The sequence below is a fragment of the Pteropus alecto genome, unplaced genomic scaffold (assembly GCF_000325575.1).
Source record: "Pteropus alecto unplaced genomic scaffold, ASM32557v1 scaffold433, whole genome shotgun sequence".
NCBI classification, from domain to species: domain Eukaryota; kingdom Metazoa; phylum Chordata; class Mammalia; order Chiroptera; family Pteropodidae; genus Pteropus; species Pteropus alecto.
In genome coordinates, this window is record NW_006433953.1 from 2,096,434 (window position 1) to 2,118,103 (window position 21,670).

Genomic DNA, 21,670 nt, shown 5'->3' on the forward strand with positions numbered 1-21,670 from the left:
CACCCTGTCTCAGCCAAGTAATTTGCCCTATTTTGGTCTGCAGGGCATGGAGAGCAAAGGAGAGTTTGAAATTATTTAGTGATTTCTGGCTGGCCAAACAGATTTAAAGCGTTAATCACCAGTCTAAGCAATGTCATACTTATCAACACTATTTCTTACTTAGTATGATATGTGCTGAAATAGAACCTGCCATTATAAAATGAAACATTGTTACATGGATTTGAGTTTGCTAAAAGGCCTTATCTCCTCCAATTTGATTACTAAGTACAGGAAAAGTTCAAGATAAAGCCCATTAACCAAAGTTATTAAAGATTTTCCCATTGTATTTATAAAACCCGTGTAAAAAAGACATTGCTATTGACATAGAACCAGCATAAAATTAGTATGAATTCTTGACAGGGAAATAGAGGCTGATTATAGAATATTAATATTGAATAACATGTGTGCTATACAATCAAACAAGAATTACTGAGTACTTTCCATGAGCCCAGAGCTATGTTGCGTGCTTGGGGATTTAAAATAAATTCTCCACCCACAGCCTTTACAATCTAGTTAGGTGTTTACCATCAAATAATTTATGCAGATCCCATTACTTAATGAGAAGTGAGAGTTGGGAGCATATGGAACAATAACGCTCTGGTAATATTAAAGATGATAACAAGCAGAAATAAAGACAATTCTTTCCTGCCCCGTTTTCCTGGGCTTATTTGTCAGAGCATCACAGCCTGAACAAAAGCTGCGTCAATAGGAAATCTGCACTAAGAAAGCAATATTTTCATCCTTTTTAATGTCAGTCTGCAAGCCAAAGTGACAACTGATAACCATTCAAAGAAAGGTCAGAAAACAAGCATGCAACTGGATTTGTTTAGGGCTTACCTTATCTTTCCTTGATAAACAAACCTATTGGCCTAAGTCACATAACCTGAGGCTTTTCACATCTTAACCAAACTGCAGTCAGAGTTGAAGATGATTATAATATTTTTTCCTTCATTCTTTTTTTCCCCACTGAAATGGCTACATAGATCTCAAAGACAAGCACAATTCCCTAAGGAGGATGAATTTCTTTCTCATTAGAAAATACGTAGTTTTGATTTTTACAGAATTTGAAAAAGATTAATAACAGGGGTTGTTCAGAAACGAGACTGACTGCCTTTGAAGAGAAAAGAGACAAAAGAATCCACAGTAGGGAAGGAAGTTTTGACATGTGCTGTTCAGGCTGCCCAAGGAGTGAAGGGTAGCTAGAAGTGTAATTACAGTTTTGATTCTCCTGGGGATAATTATGGGATTAGTGGTCCCAGAAAGGACAAAGAGACAGTGTCAATAGAGTAATAAAACTCTTTCTTCATGGCAGGACATTGACAAGTAGCTCCCACAAAAGACAAGATTTTGTTCTAAATCCTAGTCCCTGACCCCAGTACCTCCTCTCAAACACTTTCAGATATGGCTGAGTTTCTTGCTCTCTTTCCCCTCCCCCCAGGGCTCTCCCAGTTTTCCTCAGGGTGTTTACAGGTATAGCCTAATTTTACTTCTGTCTCCATTTGTCCTCAGTGAGGCTTGGAGCAATACAATCACAGGCAGGAGCTAGATGGCCCGCTAAGAGCACAACAGTGCCCTGGTGCCATTGGTTGCTTTAGGAGCGGGGCTAGGGGAGACCTGGTCAGAGGCAGGAGAAAATGAAAAGCTATCAAGACAAGAGCATGGCTCCTAGCTGGCCCATATGGTAGGAATCCCCAGGTAGGCTGATGGGAGGTATTAGCACAGACATGAAATTGGTATTGAAAACCAGTGGAAAGGTTAGATCTCTCAGTAATGGCCAAATAGCTCGAATTAAACTCTCTTGTTGACAACTGTTAAAGACTCTGTCTCTAGAAGTATATCCAAAAGCTAGTAAAAACTGAAGAGGATTCAATACTTGAAAGAAGAAAACTACAGTGGGTGAAATTCACATACAAAGGCTCTTCTGAGGTACTTCTTCCTGTCCTCATGAGGCTTATCGAAAAGTCATTCTTATCGTCCTGAGGAGTTAGAAGGATGGGATGCTGAGTGGCTAGAAACTGAGACAAAATATCTCTAAAAGGAAGGAGCCAAACGATCTTGCAAACTTAGCCTATTCATTTTCAGAATTTTCTCTAAAGCCACGACATTGAACACAGTGCAGAATCAGCAAAAGGAGAGAACAAGAAAGAAATAGAACCGAGTTCAGAAATAGACCCACACATATATGATCAATTGATTTTCTTACCAAGGAGCAAATTAATTTAATTAAGAGAAGATAATTTTTTCAATCAGTGCATGGGACAACTGGATAAACATATGGAAAAAATGAATCTTGATCTCTACTTCATATTATGCACAAAAATAAATTTGAGATGAATTACAGATCTTAATGCAAATTCTAAAACTATAAAACTTCTAGAAAAAAACATGAGAATATCTTTTTTGCCTAGAAATAGGCAAAAATAGATTACTTATTTATTAGTTGAGACTCATAGATCTCTATTTTACTCAGTGATTTATAATTCATTAAGCCAATATTCAGTCTGATGCTCAATTATCAGATTTGGCCAGAAGGAGCCCCTCAAACTGCATCCCACGCCCTTTTGATGTAGTGCCCTCTGGAGATAGTGACGAGATTAGATTGGTGAGTGAATGATGCAGAAGGCTGGGCAGGGTGACAAGAAGGCTTTTATTTTAACAGAAAAATGTGAGAATTTCCTGTTAGCCAACTCACCTTACCCTATCAGCCTGCCCTCTGTCCAGATGGAGAGTGGCCCATCCATTTTTATTAGAATGCTTAGCTAGAACTCTGAGGCACACTATCAAGAAAATAGAGAAACTCTCTACTTTGTGCCCTTCCAAAAACAGCTCCATGACTCTCAGGTTAGAAACTAAACGCCCAGAATTGGGCATTCATTTTTCTTGAAGTCAATTATATATCCCCAAATTCTCATTTGGCAGTCTTTAAAAATGTACTATGCTCAAGTTAGAAATAATTTGAAAATCACTTCTCTTTCAGATCTAGGTCTAATAATTTTCTTTCATTTCTTTCATGCTCTTAGAGAATTTTTCTTGCATCCCCACGGAGAAAGGCCACAAATGCCACAAAATCTTTCAGAGGCTTAAAGTTGAAGCCAGGAGACTCAGGCTTGAAGATAAACTACTGTTGTAGAGAGGTAAGGGAAAATATGGAGGGTCCTCTTACAGCATGAGTTTTAAGAGATGCTAAAGGACAGACTTTCTAGATTCTAGTAATAGTGATGTACTATTGACATGCAAACCAAGAATTAATCTGTAATAAAACCACAGGAGAATGAGACTTATTGAATATTGTATGAACTAGGCACTATGCTAAATGCTTTACAAGTAGTTTTTCACTGAATCTTCATAGCAACCCTATAATGCAGGTGTTGCTATGAGTTTTACATATGCAGAAACCAAGGCTCATGAGATTATCTTAGGTCATGTTCCCCTGGAAACAGACCTCATAGTTTGTATATAGAAGATTTATTGAGGATTGCTGAACAGCACCTGTGAAAGGGTGAGGGAAGCACGCCTGGGCAGAGGAAAAAGTTGATTTGGAATGATGTAATAGAGACCTCAGCAAATCCACCATGGAACTCTGGCGCTGGGATGTCTTTTCCGAGTTGTGTCATATCAAGGTGGAGGGGCCCGTCTTTTGAAATCTCCCATGGACCAGTCATTGGATACCAGCTGACCCCAAGGAGAGACAGCTCCATTTGGCTGAGGGCAATTCCTACATCTGTCATCAGCCCATTACCTGGCAGGGTTCCCTCCTTGGAGAACAACTCCTCCAAAATGCTGACTGATCTTGTTTCCTTATGAAACTTAAAAGGGACAGGTTAGTGAGTCCAGTTCAATCCCTTGCCACTGTGGCTGTCTGAAAGTCAGTACTGAAATTCATCTTTCCCTTCCTGTACTACTCATTTTAGATTCCCCTCACCCATGGTTAACACTTCTGCTCTACACTGTTGCTTACCTGGCAGGGTTTTGAGCCCCTGGTCACCATGCCTTTCTCAGGCATGGCTGCTGTACTTATCCATTTTCCATCAAAATTGGATGGGAGAGTACCAAGAGATGCTCATGTAATATCTGGGTGCCAACTATACTTCCATTGTGTAAAAGTAGTCCTGCCACCTCCTTAGGATTGGGGTTATTAATGTTGCCAGTCTAACGACACTTTTCCTTGCTTACTAGTCTCTTGGCACAAAGGATTCAAAGAAACTTGGAGGCAGCTGTAGCTAAAGCTAAATAGGACTCTAACGATTTCCCCTGGTAGAAGCATCCCGCCTTGGGGAAACAAAACCTCTAGATGCCGGAGCCAAAAGATGCAGGGTAAGAAGCACAAATTCCCCAGGCAGGTCACTGGAAATGACGGTAAGAGGGGTCGCTACTACTTCCACCCTTTGCTTCCTGGACCTATGTTTTAGATCTATTGTAACACGACACACCACAGAATGGTTGTTGCTCTAGGGTGTACACTGCATCTTGGATGGTGCTCATTATTTTCACAAGGTATCACCTCCAAGATGATGTCTCAACACCTATTCCATTGCTCTAACAGGTCCTCAGCTGCTGTAAAGTGGATCCCCTGTTCTGAAGTGATGTTATGCAGTATCTCATGTCAGTGGAATAAACATCGTATAAGCCCTCAATAGTGGTGCCTGGCAAAGTCCTGTGGGCAGAAAAAAACAAACCCATACACTGAAATAGGGCACTTTTTCCGGGAGCGTAGAAGGAAATTTTACCCACTCTGTGAGGGCAGTAGAAGTTGTGATAGAAGGAAAGGTAATGGCGATGACAGAAAGGCTGAGTCCCAGAGCAATACATTTTGAGGAGAAATCTGGGGTAGATGCAACAGAAGCAATAGCAACCTGGAGACAGATTCACTCAGGCTATTAGATGGCAGGTTGCAAGACCACTGTAGCAAGGTGAAGGTGAAGGGCTCCACAGAGAACATGTGGTCTCGATAGCAATTTGAGTTTCCCTGCCATGGAAAGAGAAGAGACCCAGTCATTTTTCTCCAGTCAGAAACAAGGCTATTTTTGTTAGTGTTATTGTTTTTATTAGTCACATCCCTTGATTGTTCTCTGTTGTGTTTTTGTTTTTTTGTTTTCCCCAGAAACATAGGTTATACAAAGTAATATTACCTTTCAAGTTCAGCCTTGATGGTGTTCGTGGTGGGGGTATAGAAGATGAGAATGCAGGACCTTTGCCATGGCTTTGGATCTAGGATGTACTTCAGTTTCCGAAGTTTGAAAAATCGCACGGAAATCAATCAGATGTCATTTGGTGATGCTGAATGGTCTGATCTAACACAAAAATTTTCTGAAAGAACATGGGAAATGTCAAAAATTGTCAGCTCAGTGAGTATCTTTTGGTGATAATGCTTTTCAGCAGCAAATTTCTACTGGTTCTCTCTCTTATTGTCAGTTGAACAAAACCCTTGCATGCTTTGCTGGTTTCTAACTAATGAGTTGGCTTTGCTCTTTTAAAACAGTAATATGTAATAGAAAGTATCTATTGAGTCAATAAACCTTTCATCAGAACTGTCTTAATGACAAACAGCACAACATCACATGAAATAAGGTTAAAGTTTCTTAAACTGAATCATATCTCTGGTTTTGAATTTTTCCACAGGCATACAAGAATAATAAAAGGAATCACATCATATTTGTTTTGCCTGAGGGAGTACAAAGATATTTGTCCTACATTTTCTTCTCTTTAGAATTTAAAGTAAAGTGGACCAAATATAAGTTTTTAAAAATGGTATTCAAATGTGCAATTTTCAATACAGGAAATGGTAGAGTCCAAGGGCAACTTTTAAAAAATTCTAGTCATTAAATTAATTCCTGATCGCCTTTATGGTTTCTTTGATGGTTATTTTAATATTTTTATAACAAGAACATTAGAACATGAATAATTTGCTATTTGCTCAAATATTTGACATTTGTTAAGCAAAGTATCCTGCCTTCTCTGGTCTGTCTTCATTCTATGAGGACATATAGGATTTTAAAAACTTGTTGGATCTAATGATATTTTACTGTCACAAGCCATCTAGAGACTTCGTATTTTGAACGTCATGTAGCTTAAGCATTAATATTAATATCAAAGCTCTGTGTTGTTATCTTCATCCTAATAGCACTCCACTCAGTCTCTTTCAGACAGATGCTCTCTTAATGGTTTATACATGTCTAAACCAGCCAGCATAATGGCATATTTCCTTGACATGTGGGAGAGTTGGCCAAGCACATCAGTTAAACTGAGTAGAGGTCTCATGACTGCTTCCTTCTCTCTGGTCCTCACCTAGTTCACAAAATTTCTTATAATCTCAAAACGGCCAGCTGATCAGCAGTCTCCTGTCTAGTCTCTCCCCCATTCTTTATTCTCTGTACTTGCTACTATAAGAATTAGCTTTTCCAAGCATAATTCCAACCAGAAATCTTTAATGCCCCTGAGAAAAACATTTTAATATTGCTGTATTTTCAAACTATTTTGATGTTTTTTGTACAATATACTTTCCTGAGAGAAGGCTAATTGGGACACCAGAAAAGAACAGAAGATGTTGCCTGAGCATTTCTTAGTTCAGCACATTTTAGTACTTTCTGTTCTTCTAATGAGGTAGAAATTCAAGGGCATGTTCAGCAGTTCATAAGCTTTCAATAGAAAATTTAAGCCAATCTTTCATAAGCTAGTTAGAGAAAATCCAAAAGGAGGCCCCATAAAGAATTACATTCAAGTGCTGTCCTAGAGCAACATGTGACGAAGTCGAACCTCTCTGAAGCGTGAAAACAGTTTTGGAATCTCTGTGGTGAACATGCCTGAAAAAAATAAAAATCGGAAAAAGAAATGGTTTAAGGGATAGAGGTCATCTTCTTTGGCCTAAGATCAGAGAGATCTCTAGTAGTGATGAAGGAGAAATATATAGGGTTAGTGTAGGGTAATCTGATGGCAAAAAAACATGACTATCTTTGGACAAGAATAGACGTGCCTTACCCAAAGGATCAGGGGCAGGAGGACTGAGTGGATCAGGGTCATTTTAGAGCTGAAGTATAGCTTTGATCTTGAATCTTAGGATAGAACCTGAAAGAAGATGAGTCTTGGAGGGGACTGAGGTCTCCAGAAACATGAACTTATTTGGAAATAGGATCTTTGCAGATGTGATTAATTAAGATGAGATCATATTAGATTAAAGTAGGCTCTAAGTCCAATGACTGGTGTTTTTATAGAAGGATATGTGAACACACACAGATAGAGACACATAGAGAAGGTCATGTGATTATAGAGGCAGAGATTGGAGTAATGAATCAACAATCCAAGTAATAGCAAATATTGCCAGAAACCACCAAAAGCTAGGAGGAAGCAAGCAAGGTTTCTTCCCTAGAGTTTTCAAAGAGAGCATGGCTCGGCTGACCCCTTGATTTCTGACTTGCAACCTCTTGAACTATGAAATAATAAGTCTCTGATTTACATTCTTTAAATGTAAAAAACACATGACAGAAAATCTACGCTCTTATCATATTTTTAAATGTATAGTATAATATTATAACCATAAGCACAATGTTTTACAGCAGGTCTCTAGAACTTTTCCATCTTGCATGACTGAAATCCTATACCCTTTGAACATCAACTTCCCATTTTCATCTCCTCCCAGCCCTGGCAACTACCATTCTATTTTGTGTTTCTATGAGTCTGAATAATTTAGATACCTCATATTAATGAATGCATGCAGTATTTATCCTTCTGTGACTACCTTATTTCACTTAATGTAATGTCCTCAAGATTCATGTTGTAGAAGAGGACAAGATTTTCTTCTTTTTTATGCTGGGTAATATTCTATGATATGTAGATACCAAATTTTCTTTTTCCATTCATCCATTTATTTATTTTCACCTCTTGCCTATTATGAATAATGGTGCAATAAATATAGAAGTGCAAATATCTCTTCAAGATCCAGATTTCAATCTTTTGGATATATACCCAGAAGTGGGATTACTGGATCATATGTTAGTTCTATTTTTTAATTTTTTTGAGACAACTGCATACTGTTTCCACTGTCCTTACACCATTCTGCATTGCCACTGACTGCACAAAGGTTTCAATTTTTCCACATCCTCACCAACACTTATCTCTTGTCTTTTTGATAATAGCCATTTTAATAGGTTCATGAAATGATATCTCATTGTGGTTTTGATTTGCATTTCCCTGATGCTTAGCGATAATGAGCATTTTTTCATTGGCCATTTATATGTCTTATTTGGAGAAAAATTTATTCAAATTTGTTCATTTTTTAATTGTGTTTTTTGGGTTTTCTTTCTTTTTTGCTATTGAATTCTAGAAATTTCTTATATATTTCAGATAGTAAACCTTTATCAGATATACATGGTTTGAAAATATTTTCTCCCATTCTGTAAGTTGTCTCTCTCTGTTATTTTAAGCCTCCCAGTTTGTGGTAATTTGTAACAGCAGTTTTAGGAAACTAGTACAGCATAGAACATGTATTTACATAATCTCAATTATGTAAAATGACTCTCTCTATGTCCTATGGAAAAAATGCATAAAGAAAATAGATCAAATTGTTAATAGTACATATCCCTGAGTGTAGAAATAAAGATGATTTTTATTTTTTCCTTTGTAATCTTTTGTATCTTCCTATTTATCTCAATGAGAATTTACTGTTTTTTTTTAAGTAAATATCTGTTTTAAAATTAACACTTTATAAAAATATTTAAAGATACTTTGAGAGTCTGTCATTTAGTGAATATTTATTGAATACTTACTGTTTATATTCAGATATGAGGAAAGAGACAATATTCGATTAACAGAATAGTCAATAAATAGTCAATTCGATTAAGTCAATAAAATAATTTCCTGGACATGTGAGAACTAGGTAAGTAGAAGAGAAAATGAGAGAATATAAGAGAAAAGGCACAGAGTAGTCAAGAAAGTGAAACAGTGGTTATTTTATTAAGATCTCAATGGTGAGAGGGAGGCAGAAATGTGAAGTTACAGAAAAGGAAGAGCAGCAAGTGCAAAGGGCCTGAGACAGAAAGGAGTTGCTATGTCGAGAGACAGTAAGAATCCAGTGTGTCTGGAGTAGAGTCATTGAAAGGGAGAGGGGAAAGGGACAGTCATGGCAGGTCATATAGGGATATAAGCTGTAGCAGAGGGCTCTGTGGTCAAAGTCTGGGCCCACAGTCTTGGCAAGGAGTTTGGGCTGTAGTGTGGTGGCAGTGAGAAGTCCATTGGAGGGTGTTAATCAAGAGAGTGTCACGTGCTGATGTTTGCATAAAAGTTTCATTCTTGCCATTATGTGGAAGATGCACTTTGTGTGTGTCTCTGTGTGAGGGTGTTCAGAAAATAAAGGTCAGCCTAAGCGGTTTAAACAGATAAGGAATACATTTAAAAACACTAGGGAGCTCACAGAAACTGAGAGGGCTAGAGAATTAGATTTGGAGGCTGTGCAGTCAGACCATTCTCAAATGACACTGCTGACCACCCCTTTGGAGACCTTACTGGATCTCAGTGGACTCAGGTCTCAGGTCTGCACTTGGATGCTGACCCAGGACTTATAAAAACATATCTAGCTCCGTACTTTAAAATTAATAAAAAATATAGATTCTGATTTGAGGCAAACCATTGATATAGTTTAGGATTTCTTCTGCTAAGAAACCCAGGAGTAACTTTACTATATTTTTCTTCTTTGAAAAGAATCGCCTTAAAGAATTCTTTCTAGTTGCTGCCATTGTTTTCTAAAACCATTGTAGTCTTGCATTTATAATCAAATTTTTGAAATATTTGTCATTTTTCAGATTGCCTGCTTTTTACCTGAGTGACATTTAAGGAGAAAAGAAGTATATATTTTTTCTTCTGGATTTATTCTCTTTAATAGAAATATTTATACAAAACATAATATTTGATTTTAAGAAGTCTCTAAAAGTAATATGACACAACCTACTGATGGTCAAATTAGCTGATCCAGCATTCCAAGATGAGTAAGGGGATCTATTTCTAAAAATGAATAGCTGAGATATCAACTAATACAAATGGGCATTGCAGAAAAAAGAGTAAAAAGGTACTGGATTTATACATCTTATACATTGGTGATCTAACCACCAGTCTCTCTCTCTCTTGCTCTCTCACGCGCTCTCTCTCTGTCTCTCTCTCTCTCTCTCTCTCTCACACACACACACACACACACACACACACACACACCTCACCTAGAATTCTCTGCTTAGTGTAGCACACACACACACACACACACACACACACACACCTCACCTAGAATTCTCTGCTTAGTGTAGCGGAAAGACTGTAGGACTTAGAGGCAGGTTCCAATGCTTACTCTAATACTTACATCTCCAAAATGGCCTAGAGCAGGCCATTTCACCTTCTTAAACCTCTGTTGTATTAACTTTCGCTTTCAACCTCAATGGATTGTTTTTGCATTGTTTCAAGTGCCCATGTTACATTTGTCTCATGGGCTCTATTGACTGTGAAACTGGTTTTTCTTGTCTGGGATGATACTCCTTTTCCCCCCATTGTTTCACATTGATGGGCTGGTAAATTATAACTTATTTGTAAGGCTGACTTAGAAGCCATGTATCAGGCCAGAAAGAAGCATTTACTCTTGAATCACAACAGAATGACAGGGGTGCTCAGGGCTAACTGGTGGGAAACCAAAAAGAACACAGTTGGAAGCCATAGTTATTTTTTGCTGTTCTCTCTGAAGTTACCCAATTTAGCTGGGTAAGTGAATATTTACTGTTACCACACCACCTATGTAATTTGTACTGTCCCTTTTAAATCTTCATACCAGTTTTATAATCTTAATAAGATTTTAATTAAAAATAAATGAACTGAATACTCCAACAGAACATTTTAAATGCAGACTATCAGGCTGGAAGCCCAAGTTCAGCTGGAGAGAAAAACAAAACTAAAATACTCTGAAAATATATAACTGAGATATCTCTTCTTTGCTGCTCATACATCATAGCATGTCAGTAACTAAGACATCTTAAAAATACTACAGACAGGTCCTAACTCAGAGAGTGAGATCCAGACCTCCCTTTATATTTTGGTTTTGGGGAATGTTCCTTGAATGTATAGATTAAGGTATTCTCATCTCTCCTTGGTAATTACTCTCCCAGGGCTTATTGGCTGACAGCACTTTCTTGCTGTCCTAAGCAGCCCCCTTTGAGGTAGCTGACTCAGACTCAGACCTTCCCCTGATATCTAGTAAGTGCCCAAATCATATGCCTTCATTTGACCAAATTCATAACATATAAATGAGTATATATAAATGAATAATGTTCTATACCTCCTAGAGAACATAATATTTGATTGCATAAAAGAAATGCTGTTAGTTTAAAACACATGTCTAATGGAATTTCAAACAGTATTAGAAAGCAAAGTACACAATTGAAACAGTGTGGGTAGAGATACTTTTGGATCCATGACGAAATGTCCTGGATTTCCTGGGGGCAGTTGTGGTTTTGAATAGGTCATGTCATTGTTCATAGAAAGTTTTAATATTTTTCTGAAATACATGATCATTCAGCCACAAGATATATGTCAGAGTCTTTAATGACTGCATTTTTTAGTTACACTGTTATAAGTTTTCATTGTATATAGTTTTGGACTATAGTTTTGGAGAAAACAATACTTATAATTTTGGAATCTCATTGACAGACAATGGGGTTCGGATTTAATTAATAGTCTACTTCTCCATTATATTTCCAGACTCTGATTCTATTAAAATTGTTAAGCATGGAGAAAAAACAACCACCAGATTAAGAATCAAAACAAAGCTGAACTTACTGCTTACCTGGCAAGGGAAAGCCCCATCAGTTAGCTCCAAGGCCAGTGTCTCTCTCAGCAGAAATTCAAAGGGCACAGAAAGAGGAGTCACATCAAACACATGAGGCAAGATTCCGAGTTCAGGACTCTGATTGCCTTGTGGCAGAGATGCCACTTCTTTATGAGTGGCCACTTGTGGCTTTCACACTGCTGATACTGGGAGACCAGATTTCCAATAAGTTTAAGATGATTTTTGTAGAATTCCGGTGGTCTAGGTCATTCATGTGACATGCTCGTATGCTCATGTTTGAAGGTTAGTGTGGTTGCTTTTGCTTTTTTTCTTTTAATGAAGTAGATTATGCTGAAATAAAAAGCCATTATGATAATGAACACTAAAAAACTAAAACTTTCAGGCTTAGAATTAGATAGTATTAGGGTGACGTGCTCATTCACTCACTCGTTTAATTACTTATTCTTTTCTTCAGAAGTATTTGTTAAGTCTCTACTATATGCTTGTTGTTGCCAGATGCTAGGGACAACAAATATAACCTTGATGTCACATGACACCAAATATCCTATTCTAAAACCTCTGAGAAATTTAATGTCTTCAACAGGATTTGTATTTGCTGATAACTCAAAACTGAAACCTGTGTCTTACCCTCTGTATTAGCATGAACTTTCTATTCACTCTGCATTAACTTGACTTTATTTTTCCAGGAAATTCTTACCCAGAATGATTTCTGTTTCACGAATTTTCTGAAATCCACTTATCTCAAGAGTAGACTATCCAAGTAGGCTTCATCAAGGTAAACAGACTTTTTCTGAGAACAATGGATTATTCAGCTGGGTTTACCAAAGGATTGTTTATCTTTCAAGGCTTCTTTTAAAACCCTGCTGTCACCGTGTCTGCCAAATTTAAATTACTATATCAGAAACGCTACCTAATTCTGCTCCCACGTTGAAGGACCTTGAAGGACCAACCTCAAACCAGAACTTTATAAATATCTTTCCTTTGTATTATCTCTTTCAAGATGCTACTAAAACTCTGTCAAGGTAATGATCTCCTTTATTCCAGTGGTAATAAACTTGGCTTTGCTTAATCTGTAAGTCTTTTGGCAGTCTTCTTGGGGAGTCGGCAGTCTACAGAGATAACATCCTTAAAGTCTTTTGGCTTCATTTTCTTGATTTCATCGAACTTTTGTGTATTGCCATCTACTTCCTTCTCTCATCTGCTCTATGCTGACTGAAACATAGAATTGTCTCCCTTGTTTTCCAAAATCCTCCAATCTCCAACTATAACCAAAACAAAATCCATTTTTACAAAGAATGTTTGTGTTGACCACAATTTTTAAAAATTGCCAGCATAAAGGGTGCATTTATATCAGAAATAACTTAAAATTGAATATTAGATATTTTTGTTCCCGAGAGTCTTTCAACCAGTGGTCCCCAAGTTTTTGGCACCAGGGACCAGTGCTCTTATGAGAATCTAATGCATGATGATCTGAGGTGGAGCTGAGGTGGTGATATTAGCACTGGGGGAGCAGCTGTAAATACAGATAGAGCTTCACTCACTCGCCAGACGCTCACCTCCTGCTGTGCATCCTGGTTCCTAACAGGCCACAGACTGGTACGGGTCTATGGCCTGGGGGTTGGGGACCCCTGCTGTAGATCAATGTCACTCAAAGTTTGGTCTATTTTAAGCCTACCATGAGGTATGAACTGTAATTGAGAGTAAGCACTTATAAACAATTAATCAGCGATGATTGAAATTTAACCCCTGCCCCCAAAAACTCTAAGCCACGAAAAACTAAAAAATTGGTTCTTCACCACAGATAGCTTGAGAGCCATTCTCCAGAATCTCAGATTTTCAGTTTAGTGGGACGCCTGCTCCCCGCACATTTCCTAAGTGTCCCAGCAAAACTCAGTTTCCTTCACTGCCTTAGGTAGAGCAACTTATTTTCTAATCCTCTGCTTTGGGTACACCTTTGGCTGTGTGGAGAGACACTAAAGGCATGTTGCTAAACAGTGGGATATGTATTTCAGTTCCCACTGTGTAACCACACAAAAGAATTAGAAGAGATCTTGCAATTTCAGTCTTTTTTCTCTCTTCTACAAAAGTCTCTGGGAAATGAAGAGGACACCTCAAAAGTCCGTTTTATCTAATAGAACTATGGCATTTTTCCTAATGGGTAGAAGTCAGCTTTGTATTTAAACAGTATTTTTTGTCTCATTACTTTATGATGAATCAGAAATTGTCACTGACCTTAAAGAACTCATCCTTTGTGAAGAAGTAGTCATGTAAATACATCATGCCGATACTGCAAGATAAGTGCAGAGAGAGCTCTCAAGTGTCAAAGGAATGCTGAGGGTGGAGGACTAAGTATGCCTGAGGACTTAGGAGATCCATGGCTTTATAGCACTGAATAAATGTTGAGTGAATAATATATAGTGGGTGAAATTTAGAGTGTAAACATGTCATAGGTGTTAAATAGGATTTATGCTATTTCTTGTCTTTAGATAGTTGTAGTTCACCCTTTAGTAGCATCAATATGCAGTAGAGAGAATACTAAGAATGAAGTGATGACAAGAGGTTTGTGGTTATAGAAATTAAGCAGCATTTAATTGAATTTCTAACAGATGGGGAAAAATTCAATCATTTACTATCTTTTCACAATGTGTTAATTCCTAGGTAAACCTCAAATGATCAAATGGTTTTATTCAGTCCCCTGCTAAAGATTTAATATTTTCATCTGATCCAACTCTGTTATTTCCTGGCTTAATTTAATGATTCACATGGCATAAAAATAGTAATTTCTTGATAATTAAAATCTTATTTGCTGCAGATTACAAATAGAATCTCTTTTAAAGCTATCACTAAATAAGTAGTCTGTAATAAACTAACATTGAACAACAATCTTATAAAACTTAATAAGTTTATTAGAAAATTTTAATTCAAAACTATCACAGAAATAAACTCAGCTACTAATTTTTTCTCATTAAAACAACTTTTCTTTGTTGAATAATACATCAAATAACTCACTTTGCCAATAACAGTCTATGGCATCGCTTCCTAAATCCCAAGAGCAAAGTAGTGCACCTGTGAATAGAACAGTCAGGAAATCTAACCTGGGTGGTTCTGAAACGACTTAGCCAGCTTAGGTAAAACCATCAACATCTTCCCAAAGTCCAGCTGCAGGGCTGACCCTTACCTTGTGTTTATGACTAGCAGCACTTATTTATGAGAGTATGTGTGAAACATTTGACCTTGAATCAACATCTTCAAACTGTTCTCATGCAGCTGGCCTTTCTGAAATGTGGAAGAAATACATGAGGGTGATATTCAATGGTGCCGATATTCACAATCTCACATTAAAGTATTTAAGTATTTATTTCTAAAATGATTCATTTCACTGTGGGAAGATTGAGAACCCAGAGAGGCAAAAAAAAAAATAAATAAATAATAATAATAATATTACCATTCAGAGTCACAGTTAATATTTGATATACATCCTTTCTGATCCATCTATCTGTATCTATTACATATTTTATATGTACATATAAAGGAAGAAATTAAAATATTTATATATATACTGTTCTGTAATGTGCTTCTTTTTCTTTTATTTTTATTAACTTATTAAGCCATTTTGTGGGCACAAAATGCTGTATACTGCTGGTTGGATTAGATCAGAAAAATAGTTTGATCTTATAGTCAAAAAGGCTTCCTACTATTTTTCCTCCCTAGAATTAAATTACCTCCTGGAGGCAAACAACACATCACATAGAGGAGACAAAAAACTTATCATCATGAACTATAGTTTAATTAATATGCCTCAACACCACAATTTTACATTCTTATACATTATTTCTTTTGGAGGTTATTTTAGTAAGAACCTTTTTAGTTTTAAATACAGAATTTTGCTTGAAGCTCCTCAATTAAAAAGATGTTGTATTGTAATGATATATATGGGTTGGAACTGGACCTAGAAAGCCATTGCAGTCTAAAGCACCCCTAGGATATCCTAGGATAGCTCTAGAATAGGATAGCTGCTTCTCTTTGTGCATCTATTTAATTCTCTTCTCTTTATAAACAATCTTCTTCATAATTCTTGTTTCTGTTATGCGATGGCTTTCCCTGTCCTTATTAATGCATCATGGCAACCCTTAATCTATTCCGTTGGCTCCTGTCTCTGTAATCAACAGTTCCAGGCTCTGGCTATCCTATTGTCCCTGCTCATAATTTGATGCCTGGCCAATCAGATCTCTGTCCAGAATCTATTGATTGCTCACTCTTAGAATGGCTCAGTTCTTGGTCCATTCAACTCTGGCAAGATGAGGACAAGTTTATTTGGTATAAAAAATTGGCGTTGCAGCTTAGGAAGGTCTACTGAAGGGCATATGGTCAAGGCATGCAATAATCAACACTTCTAATGCAAATATCCTTGCAGTCGTCTGATAAGTCCCAGAACTGAAATTTCTGACTCAAAGAGTATACACATTTTAAAAGCTTTTGGTGTATATTTCCAAATCAATCTTTATAAATGTGGTATTAATTTATATTCTTGTCAGCAGAATTAGTGTTACCTTTTCCTGCACCTTTATCAATATTGTATATTTTACAGTCACCATTTCAAATCTAGATTTGCTATTTTTGAATGTTTAAAAGATAAATTTATTTGGTGGATAGTTATGAATCATAAACTAAATTTTGTTTTACCGATATCACCCACCCCCTTTAAAATGACAAAAAAAAAAAAAAAAAAAGTCTTGGATTCACTATGAAATGCATTTCCCTATTTACCAATAAATTAGGACTCATTTTGTATGTTTATGAACCATTTTATTTTTTATTCTGTGATAGCTTCATTCACTTTTTTCCTAGTAAGTTTTTTGTATTTTTCCCATTGATTCATAATTCTTTATGTGTTAAGTAATCTATTTGTCTGTTAATTAAATATAGGCAGATACTTTTTCCCCCCAATTTGTTGCTTGTCTTTTCTTTATCTTGTTTTTAATGAAAAAGTGTTTGGTTTTAATTAGTATATTCACTAACCTTTTATTTTATAGTTTGTTTAATCTCTGCATGAGTTATACTTTGGAAAATAGTTTGATAACTTTTCTGATAGTTAAGTTGAAAATCTCATATCTACACAGTAATTCTATTCCTAGGTATATGCTCCAGAGAAATTCTTGGATTTGTGTTACTATTCATATAAATTATATAAATAAATGTACATAAATGTGCATAAGTGGCATTTCTGACAACAATAAACTGGGAATAATTTAAATGTTTATCAAGAAAGAAATTTTTTTTAAAAAATTGTGAAGTTATTCATTTGAGTACTAGGCTGTTGTGAAAATAAATGAATTGAAATTAAATTTTAGTTTCTTATAGTTGTACAACAAACCACCTCAAACTTAATGACTTAAAGCAAAAATGACCAATTGCTTTTTGTACTTCTTTGTTTTGGGTGGCTGTTCATCTGCTAATTTTATCTGGGCTCATTCATGAGGCTACTTGTAGGTAGCAGGTCAGTGGGGCTGGACTCAGCTGCCACAGCTGGGACCTCTCTTCCATGTGTCTGAAATTCTTCACAGCATACTGGTCTCTAGGTAGTGTGAAGAACATGAAAGCAAGAGATTCAAGTCATAAATTTTCACGATGACAGTTCTTCCACATTCTATTGGTCAAAAGAGTCACTACACAAACCCAGATTTAAGGGGTAAGGCAATGAGCTCCATCTCTGGATGGGAGGCATAGCAGAGTGACATGGGAATGGACAAAAGGGGGCATAATTCATTTGGGGCCATTATTTTAACAATGTACTACAATAATATTTTTTACCCTCTTAACTCTATCCTAAGCTTCTGTAACCACAAAATATAGCTACCCCAAAATTCAAAGAATTGTTCACTTTATAATATGGAATCTCTGAGTTTTGGAAGGGTGCCTTCCAATAATTTCCTAGATCCTGACATCTGGAAAAATCATTTAGTCTTCACTTTGCATCTGCCTGACCTGTTTTTTAAGATCTCAATAGTCCCCGTGATGGTTAATCTTAAGTGTCAACTCAACTAGGGCATGGTACCCAAGTACCATGGGTCATCTAGCTGTGGCTGTGAAGGCACGTTTTTTTAGATGAGGTTAACATTTAAATCAGTAGACTTTGAGTTAAGTAGATGGTCCCCCATAATGTGAGTGGGCCTCCTCCAATCAATCAGTTAAATAACTTAAGGGAAAAAAAAACAACAAAACTGACCTCCCTGGAACAAGAAAGAATTTTGCCAGCCAACGGCCTTTGAGCACAAGTTACAACATCTTTTCCCTGGGTTCCTATTGGTTCTATTACTTTGGAGAACTATGACTAATATCTGCTCCTTAGAGAAACAGCTTTCTTATTCCAGTTTACTCTACTTGTCTTCATGTATTTTGTTTTCATTCTTTCGCTGCTCCTGTTCTGATAGTTTGAGCGATGCATATTTTCCCAACCCTTTCAGTTCTCCCTGTTTCTCTTTGCAAATTTGAATCCTAACAAGAATTTCCAGGTACATGCCCACTTAATTTTCCTTTTAACTTTTGGGTGTCCAATAATTTTATGGTTGTTTCTTTCTCTACAGCAACCCCAAAATATGGCCTATCATTTTTATATCAAGGGATCTCATTCTTCTTTATTTGTTTATTAATAAACTGAACTTTTTTTTTCTGTGAAGGAAGCTATAATTTACTTCTTGAATTCTAAATATAGCAAGAAAAAGCTACTTTTCCTGAATTATTTGACAAAATCTCATGAGGAGATCTGCCTGGAATGTGGGTGCAATCCTGGAGGTGAAGCAGCTATTGTATGATCATTGACAAGAAAACCAAATTCTAAGTTTGGGGTGGTGGGAAGACAGAATTAACCGGGGTCCTTAACAGCATTGTTGAGCCTTGAACTGCCTACCCCCACATTTTTAGTTATTTGACAGAAATAAATGTTTTTAGTTAAATCTCTTTAGTTTGACTTTTCTCTGGAAGGCATTCAATAATATCTTAGCTGATATAAAATATGTTTTAGAATAGCAAAACAAATAAATGAACAAAACAAAAATTTAAACCAAACATTTCTGTAGTTTTCTTAACATTAAGTTTTTTGAAACCCTTTTAATTATTCACAAGGTTTCATGTCTATCTATTATCTCTTTTGATCATTATAACAGTTCTGGGAAGAAAAAGTTTTTATTACCCTCAGTATATAGATGAAGAGTTTAAGGCCCAGAAAATCATGAGTCATGTTTTTTTTTTAACCTGATGTTATTATGCAGAAATTAGAACCCTGGCTTCTTAATGGTTTATTTGACTGTAGCCACTGGCACATGGTAGGTATCAATGAATAATTTAATTAATGGTGTATGTAAAACATTTAGAACTTGGCATGTACTGTATTAAACAAATAAAACATAATAACAATAATAAAAACAACATATTAGCTTCTTGCTTCAGGACCTGTAAAATCCTGTGAATTTAATTGTCCTTCAGCACAGACCTAAACCTAGTCTCTCATGCATAAATGGCACAAACAAAGGCATCCTTTGCTAGGTTATAAGAGAAATGAATTCATTTATTATTCTGAAGAGAGAAGTAAACCAATGCACAAAGCTTAGATAAGAAACTTCGAAGATATGTCTCTTTGATTTAAGAATAATTATTAATGAAAAGTGTTTATTTAATTAATTAATACCCCCATAAGTGTTTAAAAAATGATTGTCAGAATATAAGATGGAAATGACTATGGCTGGCAGCTTAGCTTGGGTAATGGGAGTTCTGTGCTGAAAGACAAAGATTTTGGATGTGATTTCCTTGTAATAATATCTATATTAAAATAACTATCATTTATCATGTAAACCACTGCACATGCTATTTTATAAGTACACACACTAATCCCACAAGGCCACTGTTATACTCTGATAGGCAGTTAGGGTGGAAATCACACATAAGCCTAGCAGCCCTAAGCCACACAGCTGAGATAAACCCAGTCACGTATCTGAAGAAATAAGGACTTTAAGAGTGCCGCGGACATTCCCATGATACAGAAACTCTCAGTTATGGTAGCACAGACTTAGACTCATATAATCACATTACCATGACATGGCCAGAAGACACAGTGACATAATAAATGTTTCTCAAAATTGACCCAGCACCCCGTTCACAATATCACAGACAAGACACACATAAATGTACCCTTGACTTACAAATAAGGGAGTTGACGTTAGATAATTTAAGTGATTCACCTAAGGACATCATAAATGCTAGATCCAGGATATGAAATAAAGACTTCTGCTCCAAAGAATTAAACATTTATTGCATCACCAACCTAATTTTAAGAAAGGCAACACCATATATCCTAACACCAACCAATGTTCTCATGTATTATGTGAATCATTGTGCCTTTTATTGACCAGAGTTTATAATGTAAGAGTCTTATCAAAGCCACTTTATTCTCTATTTAAAATACTTTGGACAGTAAAGAGTCTGATGATCCTAGAATTTTAGAGCTTATTGATGATCTTTGTAACCCCCTCATAGAGAAGAATTCAGAGAAGTTAATTGACTGTCCCCAGGTTGCACAGTTGGCCTGTGACAGAGCAAGATCAAATCTAGTTCTTGGAGGCATCATCTTGACTCCTTTCAGCCACTCTCTTCAGTGGTGAACTATCCTTAGAATCTCAGCTGACGAACACAATGGGGTGAGCCATGTCCTCGTGGGCATGACTAGAGAGGCATGCCTCTACAATGACCCTACAACATAGTGTACACATTGAATGACAGGCAGAAACAAGGAAGTGTTATTTAGACCCTGAGGACATGACATAAGTGTCCATCGTGCAGCATTGGTTTGGCTTTTCTGTAAGAAAAGGATAAAAAGTGCCAAGAGGAAAAACCATTTTGTTGCCATGCCAATAACTCACATCGTTTGACATTTAAACGATTAATGCAATATTTAACAGAGAAGTTGTAGCCTGCATGAGGTGATCTATTGGCTAAATAGGCTCCATGACATTTTGAAAAATCAAAAAGTAGTAATTGTCACACCAGAGGCTTTTAATGGGAGCCCAGAAGGCAGCAGCCAAACCAATACAGGAAATCAGCGTTAGCAATCTCAGTGCTCGTTACCACAGTGAGATGGACCAGGATCTTTTATTTTCTTCTCCTGTGTCCTAAGATCCAAACTCATTTCCTAGACTCATTTCAGATTATAAGGGTGACCCCTAAAAGAAGTTATTGGGGGTCCAGCCCAGCTGAGCCACTTAGAACACTCATCTTTATAAGAGCCTGCATTTCTGGTTGGTCTCTTTGAAGTAAAATTGCATACACTGTGCTATTTATCTGGGCAAAGTTGAACTGGCTACTTTTCATTTCATTAAAGAGAATAGAGAAAGGCCAAAAGTGGCCAAAAGGAGAAAACAATATTTATCCTTATAATTCGGGATTAGGGCTGGAAGGAGAAGACGATGACCCTTAGGTCTGTTGCTTTTTAGTGAAGAGCATAAGGGGAGAAAAAGGTGAGCTGAGCTTCTGCCACAGGGTGACTATGCACAAAAGGCAATTAGAAAAAAAATTAATGATCACTTTTGTGGATAAAAAGCCTACATATAGCATTCTATAACTTTAAACTGAAGTGGAGTGCAAATCCTGAAGTTCAGAAAATTAAGTCCCAGGGAAGAGAAATAACTTTTCCTGATTCTGGGTGGTTAGTAGCAAACTATGGGAATCCATGTGTTCTGACTCCCAGCCTAGGGCTTTTCTGGAACTCCATACAAAAATTTGTAAACTATTAAAGAAAGAAAATTTGTCCTTCCTTCTCTCCTCCTACCCTTT